We start from the raw sequence: 19,665 nt of genomic DNA, 5'->3' as shown, positions 1-19,665 counted from the left end.
TTTTAAATCATGATTTAGAGAAAAACATTAGATCCGAGGTGTAATGAGGTCTGATTCCTAAAAGCTCTCGTAAGAGTAGTTTCCTCGTGGTAAGTCTTTATTATTGCATGGTACAGAAATCAATTACAGTTTTATAGAGAACCTTGATCCCTTTATGGGGAATTCAGCAAGGAACACTTTGCATTTTTACAGGTCCTCGGGATTTAGACAGCTAAGAAACTGGTGACATGTTCAAGGTGTTTCAAAGCCAGATGCATTCTGGGAAAGCACAATAATAATAATAATAGTAATAATAATAATAATAATAGTAATAATAATAATAATAATGAACCAACTCCAGTATAATTCCTTAGCTTGATAAGTAAAACCCGATCCAGTAGTACATGTTGAAATGTATTTTTGTGGCTTTTGTGGTGACTGTATGACAAAGTTGATATCATAACATTCATGGTCGATTTTCAATTTCAATTCAGATCCCCGACCAATTTGTTGCAGCCCGTAGAAACACACTCTTTACTATGCATGGCGTTCTAATACCTCTAGCCCTTTTTTTTGGACAAAAGGCAGAACAGAGAGCCAGGGGCATTTCATTTCATGCTCTGCCTCCTCAACCCCAGATGTTCACCTCGAAAACATCTCCACTGATACAGGTAGAAGCTTAATGGCCTGCAAATTGCCCCGAGCTCAGGTAATGAAATGCAACCTCTGTATAATTTTAATTGAGAACTCTGGATGGAAATCAAATGATAATGTGCTCCATGCATGGAAAGTTTTCAAGTAACAGTAAAATTTGTGTCTGGTGTGTAAGTGCAGCTCGGGCTAAGGTAAATGGCTTTTTCCTTGTGAGCCTCTCTCCATTTTAATTGTGGATTGCACGGTGTAATAAACGGGTTGGTCATGACTTAGCATCTGGTAAATGAAGCAGAGGATGTACACACCTCTGAATGCACAATGGTGCTCCATATTTACAATTCAATCCGACAGGGTGCCTATTAGAAGCCATAAAGCTGCTCAACTGTTTGATAAGATACCCTCAATAACCCCCAACCCTCCTCCTCCTCCTCACCTCCTTCCCCTCTTCACAGATACACACACTCAGTTCCCGCACTTAACGCTGTGCAGTCAGTGCGTCTTCATTATATCACACGTTTTCTCTATGTTGGGTATTGCAGGTATTTGTTGTACTTGATTAAGACCAGCACGGAGCAGTGCCCTTATATGTAAGCACCTGTTCTTGTTGCAACAGGGTCGCAGTAGATGGCAGACCAAACAGCTGACGGTTGCACAGAAAAAGGAAGGCAGAAGCTAGAGGGGCTGAGATTCATTTTTATCAAGCTAACATTAGTTTTTGTTATCAGCATAGCCAGTTAGCCTTTGAAATTCTCTTTATTTTGGCCTGTTATCTCCTGAAACTACTGCACTTTTCACAGTTTTAGTTTGACATCTTGCATAATGTTATGATGGAAGACATTTTGGGACAAGAATTAAGGAAAACAATCAGAGATTCCTAGAATGTCCTTGTATATTGGCTATTAGCTAGCATCTTGGAGGAAGTCCACAAAGCCTTAACTGTTACTTAAACCTACATTATTATTATTATTATTTTGGTCAATTTTATAATATTATTTATTTAGTTGATATGGTAAGTGGTTTATATTATATTATTATTAGCAAACTGTTGCCACATTAGTATTTACCTCAAGTCAAATTTCAGATGACTTGACTTGATGACTGTCCTTTTTGTCTCTGTTTTGGTCTCCACCACAGACTGTAAAAAAGAAATGGCCGTAGCCACCGTGATGTCAAGGATTGGTTTATAGACAACCATTTTGAAGCCTCAAGTTTGGCACTTTTACCCTCGCCATCGTGTTTTTTTGGAGACGGATGTGACCACATTTCAACAAGACGGTGGAGCAGTGGCGGAGCGAGGGGTCGATCTGAATGAGAACCTGAGGACACCACCATGGTATCAACTCGTCAATCACAAGGTAGATTCACTTTCCACATACCCTGCTTTACTGTCTATTTTACTCTAAATGGGATCATAATTTACAAAATTAACAACATGCTGTAATGAAGAAAACTTGAAACTGGTAATTGAGACCATAAACTCAGTAGAAAAATGTTTACTGAGTTGATTAAATCAAGTGAGATGTAGGTTGCCCCCTGCTGGATATTACAAAGAATGCAAGTTTAAGGCACTTTATTGGCTCAGCTTTTCAGACCCACAGACAGCCTCTTTGTCTTTAGCAATTAAGGAAAACATTTGGCTTTTTAGTTGCTCAATTCTTCACTGTTCTGTCTGCCATTTGCCTCTGGGGAGGTAGCTTGGTGTGTGTTGATCAAAGCTGTTTCCCTAAAAACTTGCTGTTGAAAACAGGGGTGATGGAGGTGTTGAAGTTATACTATACAGGCATTGTTACTGGTTGTAAATAGTATCGCTGGCAAAAGTGAAATCCAACCCAGATTGACTTTGCTTGGAGTTTTGCCTTGATATACTTGCTTTTTTTCGGCGATGTGTCTATGGTCTGACACCTGGTTGCTACCTTTTCATTAAGTCCTTACCTGACCTCTGTGCTGTGCCCTAGAATGTCTCAAACATAGCAAAGTAAGACGAAAATAAGAAAATTCAGGGACAGTCTCTGCAGAAAAATACGCCGGCACACACTTCTAGTGGGTCATAAGTGATGACTGAAAGGGACCACTTTTGTATGAGTCTGTGCATTTTTTTTTAGAAATCATGCATAGTATATCTTAAGGACTGCATCAAAACAGTGAAGTGTCAGGCCTCCATCCTCTAAGCTGCAGTAAATTAGATTTACACCACACGTTTGTTGATCAAAAACAGGTCAAAGTCAACAGGTGTCAGCGATGCGGAGACGCTGTGGGCGCGCTGCACTGTTGGACAGACTTGAAGGACTCGGGGCAAACCAGATGTTGTCAAACTGTCAAATGAACCCACGCTATTGCGACAAATATAGTTTTTGAACCAAAACTTCAGTGACAATGACACGATTTAAAAAAAAGTGCGGATGCTGAGATACCGTTCAAGTGTTTGAAATACTACAGAGGCTTCTGAACAGTTCACCAAAAAGCCATTTATATACAGCAAATTATATGTCTTCTTAACTGTGTCATTTGACATGGGGTGCAGAAGTGCAAACTAACTGAAGTGCCGGTATCATCTCCAGACACTACTGCTTATTTGTCACCTGTCTCACCTCCCCCAGATGTTCACAAGAGTCCTAATGACATGCTCTCTCTCTACCCCCTCACTCCACTCGTCTTCAGGACGAGGTTGAAATTCGTGCTCTGCTTAAAGTTGACTCTCAAGTATGTTGCACATGTGCACAAACACACACATACGCACACATAGATACATACACTTAGGGTGTGGATGGACCATATTTGAAAGCCTTCTGACAGGCAGCAGGTGATGGCGCCAAGGCCAGCTGCTCCTGCCCCACCTCTGCTCAGCTGTCCGAGCCCAGAGCAGCCTTTGAACAGCCTATTACCTCGACACAGCACCGGGGGAAAGCAATCAGCTCCAGAGGTACACCGCTCTCACACCAGATGGTGTGGGAGATGAATCGAGCCATTATATTAGTGCTGGATAATTCCTCAGATGAAGCTAATTAAAAAGAAAAATAAGTGCTATCCTCCCTCTTCTTACCTCCTTTGCAATCTGAATGGAAGCTCCACTGACACTTTTTCTCTTCACATAAAAAAGAGACAATTAGGCGTTTTCGAGATTCTTCCAAACCTCAAGACATGCTAAGTATCTTTATCAAATGACATAGCCAGCGTTTATAAAACACCTGTTCTTGACAAAAATAATTGACAGCACAATCTGATGCTTCTTTTTTCAGACAATAAAGGATGTTGTTGACAAAGTAGACACGCTTAACAGACTGCAACCTGTGTGTTTTAATTAAACTGAATAAGATCATAATCTGATAAGATCATCAGCTTATGATTGTTTTTATCGCAATATGTTTATAATGCTTTGGGATTTAACACTTAAACTGCACGAGCAGTTAGTTTATATAGAGATGCTTTTATAAAGATATTAAGCACATTAGGAAACATGAAATGCTTTTGAATAGGGAAGCTTTCAGCAGCGTCTTAACAGCACAGATTTTATACTAACCTTTTTTCATTCACGCTAAATGTCAAAAGCACTCATTAAAGTACAAAACAGAGGCACAGCGTCTTCGTAAATGGACCTTCTTTATTCCTTAAGTTCACATGGCCAGCTGTGAAATTAACTGTGTCTCTGCTATTGTTTGTAGTCACACCCTGAAAATGCAGCTGAAAAAGTATGTCAAAGAGCTCTGTAAATATGGTACCTGCATTGGCTTAAGCCCAAGCAGACAGAGACGGGCGACACCAGAATGTGAATCTCAGTTAGCTTTAAAGGATTTAGGTAAACTCTGAAACAGTGCTTATTGCTCTCTTATCCACTTTTGTGTTAATGAAAAGCATGTCCTGAATCTGTCAAGGGAGATTAGGTGAATATCATTACTATTGTCCTTTTGCCAATGTAGATTCACTGTATCCACAGGGATTATAGTCCAACCCATCCCAACGTGTATTACCTCTCTCTGCCAAGGAAACTTAAGAAAGGTTGAGCTGATGATAAGGACTAGAAATCATGTGTCATTTCAGACTGCATCAAATTCTGAGAGGTGGATCCTATTTTTGACTACACCAGTGCCATTCTTTGTCCCCAAATCAAAGTGCTGAGCTTCAGATGGAAAGACACAACTCCCTGACCATGATGTCTGTGCCATAGTCTTTAACACAGTCATCACCAGAAATTATTTTTGTATAATGAAAGTCAGTTTTTCATTGAAATTTGACAACTTGGGTATTTATAAAAGGGCTCAATGTCTTTAAATTATGATGTACTATCAATAAAGCAACGCACACATTTATCATGAGTTGAATTCAACAGATCAGTAAGTCACAGCAATAAAGCACACGTAGAGAAATATGCTACATATGTAAGTCCTTAAATACATCAAGGATGGGCATAAGTCCTGGAGTACTTTATTTGGACATCAGTTTTAATTCAGTGTATAGAGTATTTGGCACGTAATCTCCTAAATGTGAACATGACTTCATTATTTTTTTATTATTTAAAATGGGTAAAATCGTATTTCATTGTAGAGCTGTGTGCAGTGTGAGTTATTGTTTTACTCAGCGCCTCCTTGGCCCCCTGTTGCTCTGTTTCTGTTTATCATAAGACTGCTGCTGCGGGAGTGGAAGCTCCGCACCGGGGAACAGTTGGTGACAGTCCACTCGTGCGCACACACAAGCAGTGGCAGGGCGAACTGTTAGCATTTTACGGCTAATGTGGCCAAATGGTTATCAATGGACGGAGTCAAACCATTTTGGTGTCTGTGTGAGTTTGTTGGGAGTGTTAAACAGCTGCTGCTGCTGTTAGCTGGTGCCAATCGGGCAGACGTTGAATGAACCTGGATTTAAACAGCTTGAGACCCAGGGGACAGCGGCCCGTCAGTGCTGTGTCTCACGTATGTAAAGGCAATGACAGAAAGTTTGCAGATTGTTCTTACATTTACTGTGAATTACTGGTGTAAGAGGCAAATTGAAGCCTGGTTGTTTGAAAATCACGTTGCACTGGTTTTCCATGAGTTAACAATTTTCATTTCTATTCTTACATTAGATTTTTTTTTCTTTTGTGAATACTCAAGTGCACAATAATAATTTAATGTGAGTACTGGAATTTTGAAGTAACTGATATCAGTATGTACATACTTAGGGATCCAATATGGTCTGTAATCATTAGACAAGAAAGCAGATTTTTAAAAAGAAATGTCTTCTATTTAATCGTCATTAATGGACAACATTTCAGCACAGATACTACAATTTATCTACATAGACATCAGTTCTACAGTACTCATTGTGTGCCAAACCTGCTTTTGTGAGTCTTTTATTAAAAAAAAGTTTTCTACTGCAGCCCCCCAAAATAAGCCTTTTTCAAATTCAGTCTTTTAGCTTCTCAAGAAGTTCTTCTCTTTCAGTGGCCCCACACCACAAAACAGACTTCCTGTGTTGATGTTTCCTTTAAATGCCACCAAAATCCATATCAAGGCAAAATTTTTCGTATTCAGCACTGAGCTGTGCTGGAGCTTAACTCTCAACTTGGGCACAACATCAGAAATATTTAAATCATTTATCTCTAACTCCTGCCCCATAGCTTTTGAAATCAGGGGCAAAAGCTCTTGGCCTTAATTCCAAGAAAATGGACAGGTTCACCTGCCAATGCCTGGAGATAGCTTGAGGGCTTTTCCATGAAAATTACAGTGACTGAATATTTTTAAATTATTTAAATCAACTATATATTTATATTTACATTCACACAGGGTGCCTTCAGATGAACTTGACTACACATTTAATATATTTCTTGTTTAATAATTTGATGTTTTTGACATTTTCTTCTGATGAAAAATGCTCTAACACTTTCATATCCCTTTGAAATAGTTTCAGAATAAAGTGAATCTTAAAAATTCTGATTATACCCACAATAAAAGATTTACGATGGGATTAAAGCAATCTAAAGTCACATTTCTTTGTTGTATTTTTCAGAGCAACATTGAACTGAACTTAATTCACAGCAGCAGTAAATAATGGCACATGTCAGTTTGGGAGAAGTAAATCTTGGTTATCGAAGGTCATACTGCTTCGTTGAACACTCCCACTGCAGCCGATGCGATGTTTAGAGTTGAGAGCAATGTTCGCTGCACATGTTCAGCATTTTAAAAAAACGCAACAAAAAAAAAAGCCAGCTGAGGATGTCAGCTCGAAATAGAAAAAAAGTCGAACACATCCAGAAAATGCAAAGCAGCCAATTATGTAGTCTGTGTAAGTTGGTGTTAGTCGAAAATACATCACAGGCATGCCAGTTGCTGTCTGTGAACTGTTACACCACATACGCTTTATTTTCAGGCACGTGTGAGCTGGTCAGCAATGGAAAGATTCAACAGAAGAGTTTACCCCAAGACCGTTATTGACTCCCGACCCTATTCTGCAAAGCTTAAACCTGAAGTGCACTTTTGTTCACTTCTCATGTAACAAAAATGGAACACTGTAAAACCAAATCAAGCCTTCTGCTCCACCATTTTTTGGTTTCTGACAGAAGAGATAGGCCGTCTTAACGGATCCATCACCGGCACTTTCGTATTAGTCTTAACACAGCACAGAGCCAAGGGAATTTAAATGTTTAGATGTTTCCATCTACAGAATGCAATTTCTTTTAAACCAACAATAAAGTCAGGAGAAAAATTGTCTGCTTAAAATAAAATAATATGTCTCATATATCTAAGAATTTGAATGGGGTTTCACATTAAATTCATATATTATTGTGCACACTAAGGATCATCTGCCTGTGTCTCATCAAGATAAGTTTGGTACTTCAAACTTACCTCAGAGCTTTGAGGAGGACTGAAGGCACAAATGAGATTGTCAGTGCCACAGGTTACAGGCTATCCCCGGAGCTAAGATGCGCTTAAAAATTCATAGAGTATCGATCCTTACACCGGAGCAAAGTAAAATACCACATATAAAGGCAATATTGATGTATACAGTCTTGAAGTAGAATGTTTAAGATATAAGTTCAGGAGACCACATATTGTAGGTCCAAGTGGAGGTCTGCACAGGTCTTAGCTATTACTCATGTAAGTCCTCCAGCCTTTGCGCAGAATGGTGTTTTTAGTTGACACAGGAAAAAAAGAGGAAAGTTGAGGTATTAGTACGGTGGCCAACAAGGGCAAACCTGCAGTGGCCCAAAACATTTCTATCAGGAGAAACGTGCTTCATAAACACAATAAACACATACAACAGCAGTGTGCTGCAAATGGCAAAGCAAATACTTTATCAGGGAAAAAGCTGTGAATACAGAAACAATGCAAAACCTAAAAAAAAACCCCAAATGCACTACAAAAATGCTGCATATTCAGTCAACAAAACAGAAGTTCATCAGGCCTCTAGGGGGAGGGCTATGTGTAAAAATAGGAGTATGACTCTTACCCTACTTAGCAAATTTATTTCTCTTTGTAATAGCGTAAAAAGACTAAGGCCGAATCAAAAAAAATGAAAGAAATTTATATGGTTTTGTGTTGCGTCTTCACTCCACTTTTCTTTTCACTTCAAAAACAAACTCCCTCGTCCTCTAGCGTTTTTCTGTTCCATTTATTTTTGGGTGTTTTTGTGTTTTTGACCAGGGATGCGCGACAATATCAATATGTCATCAGTATTTGCAGATAATGGCTTTAAAATTAAAAAATATTGGTGTAACAAATTTTTCTGCCTGTTTGAACGGCCAACAAGATGATGTATTGAATTATGCCACTTTAATGAATTGAAAGAGGTCAAATTTGCCAAATTTGGTTTTGTCTGTCGTCAGGATTGTCTTAGGGAGAGCATCATCCAAGCTTGTTAAGTGGGAGGAATAGTACAGTTTTGTTTAAATTTTGTTACATAAGAATAAATCTGGCATGTGTGACATGAAAGGTGAAAGTAGTGTTATTGTTTTGCCCAGTAAATTTTAAAAGAATTAAATTTTATGCCTGTATCTGCCACAAGTGAGACATCACAATAACAGTAGGTGTAATATGATAATTTAACTACAGGAGACTCTTGATAATCTCTGCAGTTAGGTGGAAATACATATGTGCATATATTGTTATCGGCATCAACAATCAGCCAAAATGAGTCAGAAAATATCAGCATATAGCCTATCAGAAAACATCGAATTTCGTGGATCGCTATTTTTGACTTTTCATCTTTTCTGTATTTGCAGAGTGTTTGTTGTTAATTCACTTGTTTTGCCTTTTTTGCAGTTGGTTTGTTCATATGCAGTATGTTATTGTTGTATTTGTTTTGGATTTTCCAATGTGTTTTTGAATTGCTTAATCTGCAGCATATCTCTCCTAATGAAAATGTTTTGGGCCATCATAGCACATTTGTCCTTCTTTCCCACTGTACATAAGGGCAAATAGAACAATAACAGAAGAATATTGAAGTGGCTCTAGATAACAAAAAAACCCAAGAAATCGAGCTTTTCTAAATAGGCACAGATTACCTGTTTACAAAGATACAAGGCATGTTATCGAGATTTTTTGTTCTTTTGGTGTGAAAAAAATCCATAAAGCTGGTCATTTGCTTCTCTCTGTACAGCAGTAATTCCAGACCAGTGCTCAGCTCTGTTAAGCAATAACAACTAATCATGCAAATGTAACCAAGAGTGCCACTTTTGTCTCTTTCAAAGGTGACACTCTGTGCCCACACATCATCACAGGCGTTGACCAAAGCACGCACATGTCTACACAAAACCAACACAAGCTTACACAAAAAAAAATACCGCAGTCAAACATCATGTAATTTCCATACAGTTGTCGTTAACAGCAATTCCATCATGCAAAAGCTGTCGTGTTACATGAGTGGTATACAATCAGTGGCAAAAGTAATCCATAAAATAGCCATGCACTTATCCAAGGTGTAATTTCTATTTCAAGATGTGATTGCATTCAGTTGCTGAGTGAATTGAAATACTGTTTATATTTCTTTTCTTGATTGATTTTCTTATCACCAGCTGAATACTGCATGATTTGGAATGTTTTTCTTGCCGCTTACACACAAGATGCTCAGTTATGGACTGTTTTCATCAAGTATTTAAGCCGGCGATTGTTTTTTTTTCTTCTTTTAATTCTCAAAACCAATGTTATTACTATTTAATGATTGAGCAATTCCATGCCTAAAATGCTAACACTTTGGCTTTGGTCAGAGACACAAACAACCATATAACCGTAAATTAAAAACACACAAAAATAGTATATGCAAAACAGATATGAACATAGTGTAAATGCAACCTTGAAATGCTAATATTTTGCAAGTCTCAAGAGTTTCCCTGACAGATACTCAGAAGACTAGTTTGATGTTTATGTAAATCATATCTTGCTGACAGATGTAATGCCGTCTTTGGAAGTGCAAACAAAGGAAAAACGGGGAAGGGGAAAGTAAGCTCTGAAGAGCATGTCTATTGTTTCGACAGCTTGTGTCCCCAGCATCTGGCATCAAGCAGGAACAGCATGTCAAGATTAATGAAATGTTACTTTTATTGATCTACAGCATGCAGTATATAAATATATACTTTTTTAGAAACTGCAGGCACTCATATAGTACCCAGCAGTGAGTGCAAACTCAGTTTGCAAAGTTTCTGAAGTTTTAGGGCTGCAAACTCAAAAGACAAGGTTTCAGCCATACTGTACCGCAATTTAAAAACAAATGTTCGGTGCATGGTTTAGGGAATAGATAATCTTAATGTCTTCCTTGCTATATTCCGGGGCTTTAAATTCCAATCAATGAAGTGAAATTAAAGACCATGTGAATGACTTTCAGCCCGAGTCGACTGAGCGGACTTGTTAGTGGGAGCAGGGGCACGGTGACAAGAGCGTGGCAGAGACTGCTCCCTCACTCTCCTCTCCCCATTTAATTTTCCAATCCACTTCCTCCACATAGTTAGGAGAAGTGAGTTTTGTTCTGGTTTGATACACCATCTAATGAGAGCTACTAAGAGCCTGTTGAAATCATTCCCTAATAACACATTCTGAAGGCTGCGAATGAGGAATATTTTTCCTCCATCTCTCCATTCAAGCCTTAATATATTCTTTCACTCACCTCTGTTCCATTTCCTTTCCTCCACTGTGTTTCTCCACTTTCATTAACTGTATTTCAGGGGGTGGGGGGATTTTGAACAATCATTACACTTTGATTTGATATGATTTTAACAACCGCTGCATTTTGGTTTTACAGTATGCGGTCACTGGCTGCTGATATACTCCAATAAAACCTAGAAAGACGTCTTTGAAACAGCACAAGACCACAAAATGAGCCGCACACGGTTTGAGATTTTCTATGCAGAGATTCGCAAGATACAAGTCTTGATGTAAGCATAACTTCTTATCTCAATACAGCCATAAGCTTTACCAGCTAACCTTGATTTGATCCGAAATTGGTCACACGTCTACCATGAAAATGTGGTCACATCCTGTTTATCAGGCATGTACTGTTGAGGCATGTGATGCTTTCTACAAATAATTATTTAGCAATATACAAAACAGATGCCCCACTGAACTGAATATTACATGACAGCATGGCTTGTCCACCTTTAATCCATTCTACTTGCTTGACACACTCCAGCTGTAACAAGAACAGGTGACCTGACCTGTGCTGTGTATGCCGTCTGCCTTAAAACCCCTCTGTGGTTTAAATGTTATCTGTTCCAAAGATAAAGCGCCCTCCCCTCTACTTCCTTAGGCTGTGGGTATTAGTTACAGCTGAAACACTGGTTGGTATTCTGCTTTGAATCCTGGAATTGTGTCGGCACCTTGACGTTTGATTGGATCTGTGCAAATGCATGTATATGCAAATTTGCCAGATATCGGTTCTTGCTCGAGGTGAAATGGGAAGCAGTGGTTGCATTCTGACGAGCCTCCTACATGGACTTTCCCTCTCTTTCTCCTTAGAGAGCAGCATTTGGTGATCTATAAATTCCCAGTAAATCTCAGAGCCTGGGTGCCTTCCCTGACATTTCCACGCTCCCACATAGCATATTTTTAAGAAGGTAAAATCCATAATCTGTGTCAATGGTATCACACGGTGTATTTGCAGGGGGCCTTGTACGCACTAAACTGGCCAAGGATGCAGTGCAGAGGCTCAGAGGAGGTAAAAATGTTTGTTCTTACCTCTGTTGTCATACCCGTGCCTGAGGGCCTACACCAGAGTTACTCATACCTCTGCAGAGACAATCCAATATTGTGCTTACTGTTCTGCAAAGACTAAATGTAACCATATATATAGAAATGACACAAATTATTGGTGTACTGAAAAGAAGTAGTGTAATTGTTAATGCTACAGAAAAAAAATGAAGGTCGAAATGTAATAAAAGTGCAGTGCATTGTTTTGTACACTGAATGTATAAAAAATATTAAGTGCATCCCTTCTTTGTTGAGTTAAAGACACTTTGGCCCAATACACCTCCTGGTTTAAAAATCACTCTGCTGCTTTTCTTTATCTCCATCTGCTCCTTTTTTAAGAATAGAACATCACTAATGGCTTTAATCATGATTTAAATCAGTGCACAGATATATCTGTTCAGTGTGTCTCTATGCGGTGCATATCTTTTTAGCGCATAATTATGGGAACTGGAATCTCAGGGCACCTCAAAATTTAATTTAATTCAGATTCAGAGGGCTACAATGCAATTATAATATTATCTATGAATGTTGATGCGTCAACATTTCTGATTTTTATACATATTTTTTCTCACTGTGTGACTACTTGCTACCTTCAAAATGTAATTGTAATGATCCATAAGTAAAATAAAATCCAATGGATTTACTTTCATTATCTTATATTAATACAATAGCAGTAAGAAACGGAGGCCTGGCCTAACTTAGAATGTAAACATGATGCGCATGTTTATGTCCATTTTATTTCCCCATCCAATATGATTAGCATTAGGGAACATACAGCCCAGTCTTAAACAATTTTTACAGGAAATCCAGGGTTTACACAAGTTTTTTTTTTTTTTTTGATGGGTAATGTGGTTGTTAATATTTTAGAATTTTGGTCATACAGAATTACTAGACAGATGTTTTAAAATAGCCATATAACAGCCTATATTCAAGCAGCAGGAAATACGTCAGATTAAACAATGTGAAAATAAGCGTCATAATAAATTGCCAAGTCTGCTATCCACCGTTCAGCTCGCAGTGCTGAAGTGAAGTCTCATCTGTGTTCTGATCTCTGAGGGGATCCCTGGTGTGTTGAAAGTCTTCCTGGAGAATGTGATCCATGATGCGATCACTTAACTAGACAGAGCCCGCTAATGCAAAGACCGTGACAGCCTTGAATGTGCTGAATGCTCTGAAGGCAGGGATGCACCCTGCGCAGCTTTAGTGGATGAATAATTATATCATTAGAATTATATATATATTTATATATATATTTATATTTAAAATCCTAAAATCTGATCTGCTTAATATATGTTTATATTTAAGTTGTCTTGGCAAAATCTATTGTAGGTTACACAATATAAGATTTTTTTAATAGGCTATTTATTGATTAATTAATTTGTTTATTTATTTTGCACCGCAAGTTTTTTGCCATTGGCATTTTCATGTACTGCAAACCTGATACCGGCAAAAAGCCAGCATATGCCAGCTAACGTTAATCCTGAGGCGACCACAATGTCAGTTTTTGATTTTTGATGCAGATATAATCTTTCAAGAGAAAATTGTAATGCATCCAAGAATGATTTCCCCCCCCACCCTTACATGATTTGGTGGTTTTTACCTACATTTATCACATGCACAGTATATTTGTCGTCAGTATCTTTGCTTAAACTCCACAGTGTGTGTACCAAATGATGATGCATGACATCACCCGCTGCACATGTACTCCAGAAACAGAGGTATAGTACTGCAAATCTTTTTTTGGAGTAATTCATTTGAATCTAAAAAGAGCTCAGAAATACTTCCCCAGCAGTATCCCATTATTCTGTACTGACGGCCCAAAGTCTACATGTTCTAATCATTTGTGGTATTTGGATTTAGACGCGTTGCAACTTTGACATTCATTCTTGCAGAGAAGAACAGATAATTGTATATGATGGCCACAAAAAAGCGGTTCTACTGCTGTGTCTGCGCATCTACGCATTCTGACAATAGTAATCATTAGTCTCTCAGCGATCTTTGCAATTAATCTATCTTGACATGATAATTTGCGTCAGTTCTATTTGAGGTGTTTTTGTGAACCTTTGCTCAGCAGGGTGGCACGGCGGTGTGCTTCTGTAGAAGAAACAAGAGGCAGATGCATTCAGTGTTCCAGTCTGTCAACACCACACAGGCTGTTAACAGCACAGATCAGAACAGAGCAGGCCTACCAGGTTTTGTTCATTGTGTCACCAAATTACACTTGACAAGATGAGGGAGAAATTGCTTGATTGATGAACAAAGTAATTCTCTACATGTAATTAATACACTACTAATGGCCATCCATTTGTCTTCCATACTGCGCAGTAAAACCCAGAGGAAGGCGGGGAAACAAATCGTGATAAAGGCTCCACACTGACCGCCCTGCGATGTGAGAGACTGGGTTTCCTTTGCGAGATTTTGTTACCTAATGGCTTGTCGGGAAACCGTAGGGACAATGTAATGGAGCATGTAATGGATAAAGGATTGTGTTGATGGGCATGTGTTGACTTAACAATATTGATTTGGAGAATTTATATTGATAAATGCAAGAAACACTTTCCACTGAGGCTGTAATGCAGTTTTTGTGATTTATACATGGAATAGCTTGAATCTTTTGTATCACCATAAAGTAATAATCTCTGACATTTTCATAAAAACAAATGTCCTTTTGCAATCGTTGTCAGTATAAAATATAAGAGAGCATGAAAGCTTTAAGATTTTCCGCTTTAAACACAGACTTCTCCAAGAAGAAGAAAAAAAAACTGCGGTGCATATAGAAGGTGATGCTCTGCATTTTCATGAGCAGAAACAGCATTTGTTTGGAAGAGACAATGACAGAAACTGAACTTAAGAGGAACTAAGCTGCTATAATGAGAGACGATGCTTTCTTAATGTTGAGCAGACAAAAAAAGGAACACCACATACAGACACTCAACCTTTATAAATGGGAAATCAAAGCAAAAAGATGGCAACAGAACCTAACACACTGTTTGTTTGAGAGGATATCTCCAGGCAGCTTAGTTCAGCGGCACCGCGGCAATAAGCATAAAGCACGAAAGATAGCGGCAAAGTAAAAAAAACAGAAACACTTTTTTGGCAAAGTCTTTAATTTAAACTTTAAAAAGAGTGGGATTACTCTATCAATTAAAAGTAGATAGATGAGGCGGTCAGTTAGACAGATAGATAGATAACAGAGCACCTAATCAAACAATGTGAGCACGGTATGATGGTATAGAGGGAGGGGAAAAAAGAAAGTGGAGAGAGATTGTGATGGATGACACAACATCCAGCATAGTATCATATCTCTGTGGATTAAATGCTCTGGGAAGCTGGCCCCGGAGTGTGCTTGTGCATATCATTAAGCCCCATGAAGAGGAGGAGGGCACGTTGGAGCTGCTGCCAGGCCAAGTGCACGAATAGGCCACGTCTCACAGCTGGTGCTTGCTAGACTCCAAAGGCAACCGTTTCTAAGAAGGATTGGGTTTTATAACTTGTATATTTTTTCACACAGTATTTGAGATGATAAACATTTCATCTGGACAGAGGGAGAAAAATCAAAGTAGCCCTGCAGGACCCAGCAGTTGTTTGTGCGTGCCTGAGTGTGTGCGTATGTGGGTTGTTTGTGGGTGTCTGTGAGGTTTTTGCACATGTATGCACATCGTTGTATACCGTTCAGCTTGTGCGCGCTCCAAAGTGTATTTACCTGTGTGCGTTGGTGTGTGTGCACTGTGTGCGTCATTCTTCCGGAAGGCAGTTTTAAAAACACACTATGTCAGATATTGGATGGCTACTGTATAATTTGACGGGTCTGTGCACAGAGGCCGGCTGTGGTATGAGTCATTGATTACACATCAGCTTAGTATGCTGCAGTGCAGACCCCGACATTGGTGGAGAGGCAACCTGAAGCCCCCAATCAATAGCTGCAGGCCTGTGAAGCTTCCGTCAGGTCCGGAGTGAAGGACTCCCCACCTCTCCTCTGGGCCCGGGCCTAACCTTTTCCAAAGAGAGGTGATGAAGAAGCTCATCATTTCTAATGAGGAATTAGTGATCGGTCCAGAAGAAATGACTGTCAGCACCGCATTGAGGAGTCCAAAAGGTCTCACAGACTGGGAAGTGCCAAACAGTATTCATTAGGGACCTGGAGATTTTCTTGATTCGCTTTGAGCGGCAGACAGCAGGGTTTAACGGCCAGGCTGGGAAGCCAAATGATTAAATATATCTGTGTTCCTGTCATTACATTTTTTTTGTGTTGTGAATTGGGAAAGAACGAATATTGCTTTAAGATAATCCAGTTGTCTCCTCCTGCAGACGGGAGAACAAAGCAATATCAAGAATTATTAAAGCTTTTTTTTTTTCAGCGAGACTTATGTTCTAATGACAGAACTTTTAACCCAGAAGATGCGCACTTGTTCTTAAATACACCCTTTCTGAAATCACATGATGCATTTCATGTATAAGAGATAAATCACTCCAATTGACAGAAACATATTCACAGCTAATTAAAAACGTAATTGCGTGCACTTTGGCCATTTAGAGGAAGATGAATGTGAAATCATTAGGCATCCTCAGAAAACCAGATGTTCATTAAATCATGTCTATACAAATGCCATTGTTCGATAGATTGCCAGAATATATGCTTACAGTAAAATGCTGGGTAATTCATCTCTTAAAGCGCTTTAATTGATTTAAGCCTGCAAAAATACCCCATCACTGCAGCACAACATTAAAAAACCAGAACCGGCATGACAGTTAAATGTTATTTTCTCCTTTTCTTTCTGTTGTTCTATAGCTCATCTATTATTAAGATCCATTTTAGAATCAGAAATGAATTGTGAATGAAAAAGAAGTTTGATTAATCTAAAGAGAGTAATCCCGTTGCCAAGCTATGTCGCTTTTTAATAAATAATGGCTGTAACCTAGTAATACTTATGAGTGTAATCTGCTTTTGACGCATGGTAATCACAGCAGAGATAAGGCGACATTCCCCTTCGCCTGGCCTCAGACAAAACCATCTCTGGAGAATGCAACAATCATGCCTCAGTCTCTCTCTCTCAATTAGCCCCTGCTGTGCAATTCATTGGGTTTGCTGTAACAGTCCCTTAACAATACTTACCCAGGCTAGTCATTACTCAGTTGTATGAGATGGGGAGCGCTTTCTGCATATTTTGGAGACATAATGTACAGTCTGATAAACGTGATCCAAATCTGATGGCTCCTGATTATGAATAAGGGATAGAAAATTATCCAAATTCATCAAAACTAACTGACAACTGTTTCATTGCTTGTTAAAGCCACCTACATATTATTTATTTCTCTTAGTTCTTGTCAAGTTAAGCTCAAATGCTGGCCACAAAACACAAAATCTCTGTTTGGACTGCCAAGAGCCAGTGACAGGCTGGAAACAAAAATCCTCACAATGTCTTGCTCGCATTTCTCTCGCTTTTTGATTTCTTGGCTTTTTGCGGCTATAAAAAAAAAAAAGAAAAAAAAAGTTGGACTTAGTTTGTACAAACTGTGTATGCATTTTCTGTTCTGAGGCGAGATCAGAAGGCTCTGCTTCAGTGGAGGGGTAACAGTTGTTTTACTGGTAGACAAAGGGTCTCTGACCTTTCTGATGTTATTCCTCTATCCCGCTCATATGCATTTCCTTCTTTCATAAACCCATTTTTTTGTGTTTTGACAATTATTATGAGTCTCTGTCAGGCGCACCAGGAAGCCAACTCACTGTGGTTTATGTACCTAATAAAAGCTGTGCTGAGTAATTTCAATTTCTGTGAAGCCACTGCCTTTGCTTTTTACATTAGACAACTCTTCCACAGGCTGTGGATTGGACTAATGGAAAGTGTACTTTTGCCTTTTCCTTGGAAGGATCGGGGGTGGAGGGGGGGTGAGAAAAGGGAGGAAGCGAGAGTTAGATGCTGAGGATGACAGATGGGTAGACTGCAGTTCTAATTGGTTTTGAAACGGCATCTTGTTTATTAAACACAGTTTTCTGCGTCTTTAGCTTATATCACGATTAGTCTCAAATGAAAGACACATGTTCTATTTTGTATTAGAACACTTTCCAGGTTTTTTTTTTATATCTAAAATGTCTAACAAAGAAGCCAAGTGATAACTGATTGGATTCTGTAGTGATTTTTTACAAAACCTACAATTCATTTCTTTGTGTTATCGCTGGCAGCAGCCTAAATGTGTTGCCATCTAAAGGGTCTGCAGGAGACAAGCTTTGACTTCTCGCTCAAAGCAGCTGCATCTATCTATCAGTCGCCTCTCATGTGGAAACCAGAGGGGGACCTTTGAACAGCATTCACTAGGTGGCAGTCTAGTTACATACAACCTATCCGCTGATATAAGCCTGCATGCATACATCAAGATACAGAGAGATGAGCCGATAATATGGATTAACAAGATTTGGCTGTTTTACAGCTTTATCAGAATATATAATTTGATGTTTGGCTTGAAAAAAAAAACCCAACAACTTACAAAATAAGTTTGAAACATCAAGAGTCCGGTTGGCTATGAAAATCAGGTTTTTTCTCCTCTTTTCAGTAGATCACTGGGTTTGTCGATGCAGTTGTAAGGGATGGAGTCTGTGCTGCGATGGGTGGGGATGGTGGTGGTGGTGGTGGTGGTGGGGGGGTCTTTTTACTTTAAGGATCTGTAAATTGTCCAAGCTGTGTTCTTTCCTGTGATACCTACCCACCTGAAACTGCTGTTCCTACACTTCACTGAAGCAATTATAGAGAAGGACTTTGGCAGATCAATGAAATCCCCTTTAGATGAGAGAGCCGTACGGGTGTTTTGATCAATTCCCGATCAATTCCACTGTTTTGCCCAAACCTTGGCCAAATAAAAGTGGGGACTTTTGGTTGAGGAGTAGCACACGGCGATAATGATGACAACGTCTCTGTCGATGGCTGCCCGTATATGGGATGTGGCTTGTGTCTGGCTACAGTATATTGCTTGGCTTAGCACACACCTGCTAGTCTCTCTCTGTCTGTATGTCTCTCCGTCTCTTCCTTTTTTCAAATGTGGGAAAAGTGACAGGTGCTTGAATGCAATCGGAGTTGGCAACTCACATCAAAGCTCTCCGTAAATTCTAAAGAGGAACTGAAAGTCGTCATTAAAGACACTCTGCATGGCTAAATCTGACAAGACTAAGTACTGAGTATAATTGAGATGGCAGGAGATTGAGTGATAGAGTAGCTGTAAATTCTTCCGAATTTCACTGTCATTGTACAGTATGTTCATTGTCAAAAAATACTGTCAGTGCAGTTTTTTATGGATTGTCATGACGCATCCCGTTGGTCTTGATTTATGGTCCCACATTTCCATTGTAAGAGTAAAAGCTACTCTCTGTAACTCTGTTTCTAGATGACTTGGAATTGCAGCTGAAGATTACAGCTTCATTTACACAATCTGTAAGATGACGCCAGTAAACTACAAAAAAGATGTTTATCATTTCCCTAGCTTCACTGAAAAAATACACAAAACGGGATAAAACAATCCGTTGGTTATTCTGTCTGTCCCTGCACAGAGTTTCAGTTGCTAAGACAAATTCATTGCAGCATCAGAATTTCATCTGGGCAAATATAGGCCAAATCAATGGTTTTTCAATTAGTGAAGGATGGAAGTGTCTTCTCTAATGCAGCCTCACTTTGTCTTTTTACATTAAAAAATGCCTTATGCAGCTTAAAAAATATCGACAACTACTGCAGGACATTTTTTTGCCATCTGAAAACTGCTTTGTTAGCTGACAAAATGTATTTGTTAAATCCTCATTTTACTACTCCCATTAGATGCATTTTTTTCTACCCCTTTCCCTTTATACTTTAACCCTCTGGTCATGTGAAGCTCTGTACTCTTAGCAGAGTTAACATAACAA

General features: G+C 39.0%; 1 long non-coding RNA gene across 4 annotated transcripts in view; it reads left to right on the top strand.

Moving 5' to 3' along the window:
• The window catches only part of LOC148188888 (uncharacterized), an 82,829-nt gene that overhangs the window by 9,365 nt on the left and 53,799 nt on the right, over window positions 1–19,665 (top strand). For all 4 annotated transcript variants that reach the window (XR_015777259.1, XR_015777261.1, XR_015777260.1 and 1 more), the window contains exon 2: window positions 1,768–1,988. This is a non-coding gene — a long non-coding RNA (uncharacterized LOC148188888). The remainder of the gene's footprint in view (window positions 1–1,767; window positions 1,989–19,665) is intronic.

The sequence above is a fragment of the Plectropomus leopardus genome, chromosome 8, assembly GCF_026936395.1.
Source record: "Plectropomus leopardus strain MGB_pleo_1.0 chromosome 8, ASM2693639v1, whole genome shotgun sequence".
Classification (NCBI taxonomy): domain Eukaryota; kingdom Metazoa; phylum Chordata; class Actinopteri; order Perciformes; family Serranidae; genus Plectropomus; species Plectropomus leopardus.
Note: the sequence above shows the minus strand (reverse complement) of the source record. Positions and strands in the feature narration are given on the sequence as shown.